Here is a 7,159-nt window from a genome sequence, read left to right as displayed (position 1 = left end):
TTGACTCTGCTTGTTATAATAAGCCAGCCTACTTGGAGGGTATATAGCGTCTACCTTTTAAGCGTCTACCGTCTGCCTTGTTTGATTCCCGCTCGGGGCGGATTTTATCCTGAACAGATGGGGTTCGTTCTCAGAACGGCTGGCTTTCTCCAATCCTGTCTTCCTTATCTCTTCGCTTTCGGGACGATAAGACCCTAGCAGTTACAATTCCCTCTGTCAAACCTCTTGGAAAAAAGTGGTCGAATTTAAAACTCAGAATTTACTTCGTTCGATCATATTGTACCTATAGGTATCTATAGATACGTATATAAATAATAATAATAATAATAATTAGTATGCTGAAAAATGGACAATAGGTACAAAAGCCTTTTTCCCGTCAAAATTGAAACGGCTAGCGGCTTTGGAAAGTGGAAAGAGAGAGAGAGAGGGAGGGAGAGAGAGAGAGAGGGGAGAGAGAGAAAGAGAGAGGGAGAGAGAGATAGAGGGGGAGGGAGGGATAAAGGGAGAGATTAGAGATAATATGTTTCTCGTGAACTGTTGTTCTATTATTTTTCCTCCCTCCCTCCTTAGCGGCTTTGGAAAGCGGAAAAGAGAGAGAGATAAAGGGAGATAGAGAGAGGGCGAGAGAGAGAGAGCGAGAGAGAGAGAGAGAGAGAGAGAGAGAGAGAGAGAGAGAGAGATAAAGGGAGAGATTAAATAATATAATATGTTTCTCGTGAACTGTTGTTTTCTCTCACACCCTCTCAAACCCTTCTCTCTCTCTCTCTCTCTCTCTCTCTCTATCCCTCTCCCTCTCTCCTATAGATTAATCATCAGGTAACTTGTGTCAGGGTTAGGACGTCAGGCAGCAAAATAATTCAGGAGGGAAAATTTCAGCCGTGGTAATTTTATGTTTCTATCTATTTTTACCTCCTTCCACCTTTTTTACCATACCTTTTCAATCCATCCCTCTTTCTCCCTTTTTTTCACTCTCCTCTCCTCTCTTTCTCTCTCTCTCTCACTCTACCTTATTCCTCTTTCACTCTCTTTCTACCCTATATCTCCTCTTTTCTTATTCTCCCTCTTTCTTTTCTTATTCTCCCTCTTTCCTTCTCTGTCTCTTCATCTCTTCCTCCTCGTCTCCTGTCAAGCTGTTAAGCCCCCATGCATGCTTGTCACAAATATCATACTAACTTGATCAATACATACCTATACGTTACCTCGCTCTTTTGTCACAAATGTCGTTCCCCGAATACCTACACTTAACTAATTTTCATGACATGACTTGGACTCGAACCAGGATCCGAAGTCGACCAATACACCAGTGGGGTCGGTAAGCTTTCGTTACACCTGATCCCACTCGGGGGGCTTATAATCCCCGTCAGCTTCTAAATCCCTTAAACGGGATTTGGGATTTAGACAGCCGCGAAAATGAATTTTTATTTTCTCTCTCAGAACGTCAGAAACATGAAAAGCTCTTACCACTGTTACAGCTCTGAATAGTGAATACCACGTTACAGCTAGCTCTCTTGCAAGGCTGTATGTTACAGCTGTTGCAGAGCAGAGAGTTTCCATCCTGGAGTTTTTCCTTGATAATTTTGATTCCTCTACAGCTCTACATCTACATATTATGGTTAAAAGAGAGAAGGACGATAGGAAATAGCCAGGAGTTCCGAGAACTTTATTTGCTAGAATAAAGTTCGCCACGGGCGGGAATCGAATCCGCGACCGCTAACAGAACGGACGAGCTATCCTGCTAGCTAACCTAGGGTGATGATTATTTTCAAGAATAATTTTCATAAAAATAATTTATAATTTTCATAAATAATGAGTAAAGTAAAAATAATAATAATACTCTTCGGTATGTTGTCTTAAAATATTAAGCACAACTCAGGATGTGCTTGATATTTTCGAGTTGCTACCTAAGTTCCCTCCCCTCCTTAATACTTTACATAAGCCCCCCCCCCATTTTCTCAAGTGCTTATACTTGAAGTAAGTTTTAAATTTAAATAAGGAAAGACAAGGTTCAAAGGAAGAAGAAGAAGAAGAAGAAGAAGCAGAAGAAGAAGGAGGAGGAGGAGGAGACAAAGAAGGAGGAGGAGGAGACGAAGAAGGAGGAGGAGAAGGAGAAGGAGGAGAAGAAGAAGGAGAAGGAGGAGAAGAAGAAGGAGGAGGAGAAGGAGAAGGAGGAGAAGAAGAAGGAGGAGGAGAAGAAGAAGGAGGAGGAGGAGGAGGAGGAGACGAAGAAGGCGGAGTGGAAGTAGTATAAGCCGAAAAACAAAAAGGGGAAGAAGGAAGAGAAGAAAGAGGATAAGAAAAAGAAGAGGAATCTAATTGAAAGTAGATTAAGCGAGAAGAGGGTATAGTCCGGGTCTCTTTCATTTTCTTCCTATCCTTCTTCCTCTCCCTCTTCTCCTTGTTCTTCTTCTTCTTCTTCTTCTTCTTCTTCTTCTTCTTCTTCTTCTTCTTCTCCTTCTCCTCCTTCTCCTCTTCTTCTTCTTTTCTTTCTCCTTCTTCTCTTCTTTTTCTTTTCTTTCTTCTTCTTCTTCTTCTTCTTCTTCTTCTTCTTCTTCGGAGGAGGAGGAGGAGGAGGAGGAGGAAGAGAAAAAGAATAGTGGCAGAGGAGAATAACGGAGGAAGAGAGGAGAAGAATACAGGAGGAGGAAGAGGAGAAGGAGGAAGAGGAGGAGATGGAGGAGGAGGAGGAGAAGAAGAAGAAGGATGAGGAGGAGGAGAAGAAAAAGGAGGAGGAGGAGGAGAAGAAGGAGGAGGAGGGGAGGAGAAGAAGGAGGAGGAGAAGAAGAAGAAGGAGGAGGAGAAGGAGAAGAAGAAGAAGGAGGAGGAGAAGAAGGAGGAAGAAGAGGAGAAGAAGAATTCGTTTTGGGGAGCAGAAGAGTTTCACAGCCGCCGTGACATTTTGACATTTTAAAGCGTTGTAACCTAAACTTTCGGAGGAAATATGACAAGTAGGTAAGCTGTAAGTTGAAACGTTATGACACGAATAAGAAGGAACAGGAGGAAGAGAAGAAGAAGAAGAAGGAGGAGAAAGACGAAAAGGTTAAGAAGAATGATGAGAGAGGAAGAGAAATCAGATAACAATCTACGTATCAGAACCGATAAGAAGGAGGGAGAGAAAGACGAAAAGGTTAAGAAGAATGATGAGAGAGGAATCAGATAACAATCTACGTATCAGAACCGATAAGAAGAAGGAGGGAGAGAAAGACGAAAAGGTTAAGAAGAATGATGAGAGAGGAATCAGATAACAATCTACGTATCAGAACCGATAAGAAGGAGGGAGAGAAAGACGAAAAGGTTAAGAAGAATGATGAGAGAGGAATCAGATAACAATCTACGTATCAGAACTGATAAGAAGAAGGAGGGAGAGAAAGACGAAAAGGTTAAGAAGAATGACGAGAGAGGAAGAGAAATCAGCTAACAATCTACGTATCAGAACTGATAAGAAGAAGGAGGGAGAGAAAGAACGGAAGAAGGGGAGGGTGCAAGGTTAAGATTAGAGAGAACAGTAACTGCCAAGGTCTTATCGTCCCGAAATCGAAGATAGAAGGAAGACAGGACAGGAGAAAACTTTAGCAGAAAACGAACTTTAGGATAAGAGTCGCCTCGGGAGGCAATCGAACCCGCGATCCAGCGCTTACAAGGCAGACGCGCTAACATTCAATAATTTTGACTTAATTTATTTGAAATTTTATTTTCTCAATGACAGAAAATCGCACGTTTTTCAAATTTAAGCCCTATGGGCAATGCGCCCAAATTGCATCTAGGGTTCTAGGTAGTTCTTTTGACTGCATTTGTGCAGTGCAATATACAGGGTCTTTATGAAGTCTCTCCCAGAGCCCCAAATTTCGATCCCTTGAGAAGAAAAACCTCTTTTTTCCTATAAAATTGGATCGCAGCTAAAGGAATATCTTCGGTATGTACCTACTATTTCATGATTCCGGAACGGTTTGTTTCATTTTGATAGAATTCAAAGAAAATTTCCTCATATATGTGCCTATTTTGGGCTCAACCACTAGTCCAAAAGCTATTCAGTTCCACAGACACCCAGGCCTGTGGAAGACTTTCCAAACATTTATACAGGGTGTTTCTAAAGTCTTTTTTATTTGATAAATAAATTCCATTAAAAAAAAACAATACTTTACAGTCACCCTGTATAATATATTAGGTCGCTATAATGCGTACTTACTGTTATCACAAACATTCATTGTTGCATTATTTTATTTTTATTTTCCGCATTATTGTTGCATTAGATGCGGTATTTATGTTATAACTGGTTGTGTTCAAATACCACCGATACATAGGTATTAGGCGAAAAAAGCGGTACGTAGGTACCTATAGTGTTAGATAAAAAAAAAAAAAATCGGTGAAATTTAGACTGTGGTAGACTGGTATTAGGAAAACAAATAAATATCTACACTTAATCTTTTTAATTTAACAGTTTTTTGGTCGGAAAATGTCGATCATCGCCCATCGGTGAACTTAGATACCTATACCCCATCCGTGGCACAAGCTCTGCTTATACGGATGGGTATACCTACCATTTATAAGAAAAATGTATGTTCTGAGTTTTTTATCGATCAAAAATAAATGGAAACTTGTTAATAATAATAATAATAATACCTGTTGCTTTCGGTTTGCAGTCTCTGGCGGGCGCCACATTCTTTCTGTATGCGCTCGGTATTTTCCAAGCGCTACTCTTTTGCGCCAATTTACGAGCGCTACTCATTTTCCGCATGGATTGCTCAGATAATTACGCCGGCCATCTTGTCTCATTAGTTTATGAGACGCATTACTTTATGAGATGCATTTCTCATTACTTTGAATATAAATAAATAAATTCCTATTTCTTCTTCTTATACCACATTAAAAATAAAATGTTCTTTAGGAATAAATCCCACATTAACAATAAAATGTTCTTTAGCATATTATTAAACATAGGTAGAATTTTCAAGTTACCTATATTAAATTTCAGTCTGTAAATCGTCGCTCGAGTGACGAAACAGTCTCACAACCATTTTGCCAAACTTTCGATACTTCAAAAGAGCCAAAATCTGAGTTTTCGAGAAATTTTACCGATTTTTTTCCCCCTTGAAAGTTAGCGCGTTTGCTCTGAGAGCGATAGGTCGAGTTCGATTCTGGCCCGGGGAGGACTTTATCCTGAACAAGGAAGTTTCGTTCTCGGAACGGCTGGCTTTCTTCCATCCTGTGTTTCTCTTCTCTTTGGGAAGATAAGAAATCCGTTCTTTCAGATTCCTCTTCGAAAAAGGGGAAATCTGATAGGTAATTTTGTTCCTACCCTAAACACACATACCTAATGGAGCATAAATAAATGGTCGATTCATATGAAAAAATTGGGAAAAATCCAAATCCGAGGTCAAAACTCCGAGAGAAGGAAGACAGGATAGGAGAAAGCCAGCCGTTCCAAGAACGAACATTATCCCATCAGGATAAAATCCACCCCGGGCGGGAATCAAACCCGCGGCCTAGTGCTTACGAGGCAGACGCACTACCAACTAAGCTAACTAGGCTGGCTAAAATTATTTTAATAATGGAAAAATTTCAATTTATTCCAGTGATGAAATCATAGACCTTCTTGTGAGAACTCCACAAACTGTATATGCCGGATTTGATCCTACAGCCAGCAGTCTTCACATTGGAAATTTGCTGATTCTCATCAATCTAATACATTGGCAAAGAGCAGGACATCAAGTGATAGCATTGGTGAGTAAATTTACCTAATGATAAGCAAGTCACCTCTAGAAAGTCAAAGGGGCATAAGTAAGTGATTTTATCAAACTTTTCACGAGAGGCAAAAGAAAAAAAAAAAAATCTCATTGATGGAAAACACAATTGTGTTTGTTTCTGTTGCTTGCTACAAGATGATATGTTTGTCTCAAATTTTGTGGAGAGCATGCAATGAGCAGGCGTAAGTGCACTTAAGTCTAATTGTGCTGCGATTATTTCCACAAATATCACTTACACCTAAACATAAAATATCAATATCTTCACAATGGTTTAGAAATCACATATGCCTGTTCATGCTATCAATAGTAACTCTTAAATGTAGTATGTCTGTGTGTTAATTTCATTTTTTGTTTTTTGTCACTTACGCCCCTTTGACTTTCTAGTGGCAAAGTATCATATCATCTTCTGTTAATTAAAAATATTAGGTAAATACTAAAAAAAAAGAAAAAAAATCAGCCTTGAAAAATCATATTTCACAAATATAGTACCCCCCAAAATTAACTAACACCCCACTTTATCACCTTTTCTTCTTGTAAAAAAAAAAAAAAAAAAAAAAAAAAAGTGTATTTTTTAATTAATTTATCCCGTGTACCTATGGAGGTTTTATTTTTCAAAGGATTATAATATACATACATATAAAAATAAAACAAAGGGACATTGAACAGTCCGTGAAATCAAATAAGGGAGACTGGTGCTGGCTTTGTTACCCACTCATCCTTCCATTCAGCATCCACATTGAAATCTCTGTCACGTAGCTGTTTACCCAATGATAATGGGGGTTTTCTTGAAGATAGTCTTGTGTGAGGTATTTCAAAGGAGATCATCATAAAGAGGAATCTGTTGATTGGCTTGGATCTTGTCATACATTTTGACCAAAAGCTTCCTTACAACGTAAAATTGGAGGGGCTATATGACTTAGGACAGGTAGTTTGCAAATGGATATAAGTATAAGTATGTATTGATTTGACAATTACAGATTGGTGGTGCAACAGCTCAGGTTGGAGATCCAGTGAAAAACCCAAGGACAGAGATAAACAAGATCTGGCTACTGTACAGACAAACACCAAAGGTATCGAAAAAGAACATCAAGACCATTTTCAGAAATCATGAACAGTACTTTTGGAAAGGACAGGAAAGATTCATTGAAACCTCCAATGTAAGTTTAGATTTTAAATTGTTTGTGAGAAAAGAAAGACATTTTTTTTTTTTTTTTTTTTTTTTTTAACCTACCTACAGTATGACCCAGACAGAAGTACGACTATATTGTAAAAATATGCCCTGATTTGTCAAAAGGGAAATTTTTCAGTCATATTCAAGCAGTAAAAGCAAGCACTATTTTATTCCTTTCCTTATTCTACATTTATGTAATTTATTCTACGAATGATAAAGAAAGTAAAGTATTCTACAAAATTTGATG

At 38.7% G+C, this 7,159-nt stretch overlaps 1 long non-coding RNA gene across 1 annotated transcript; it reads left to right on the top strand.

The window, feature by feature from the left end:
- Positions 1–5,570: 5,570 nt before the first annotated feature.
- Positions 5,571–6,754, top strand: LOC103512840. The gene is made up of 2 exons (XR_541565.2): positions 5,571–5,718; positions 6,719–6,754. It is a non-coding gene; the product is annotated as an uncharacterized LOC103512840 (long non-coding RNA).
- Positions 6,755–7,159: the final 405 nt, after the last annotated feature.

This window comes from Diaphorina citri, unplaced genomic scaffold, assembly GCF_000475195.1.
Source record: "Diaphorina citri unplaced genomic scaffold, Diaci psyllid genome assembly version 1.1 scaffold892, whole genome shotgun sequence".
NCBI lineage: Eukaryota > Metazoa > Arthropoda > Insecta > Hemiptera > Psyllidae > Diaphorina > Diaphorina citri.
This window is presented reverse-complemented; position numbering and strand designations above follow the sequence as displayed.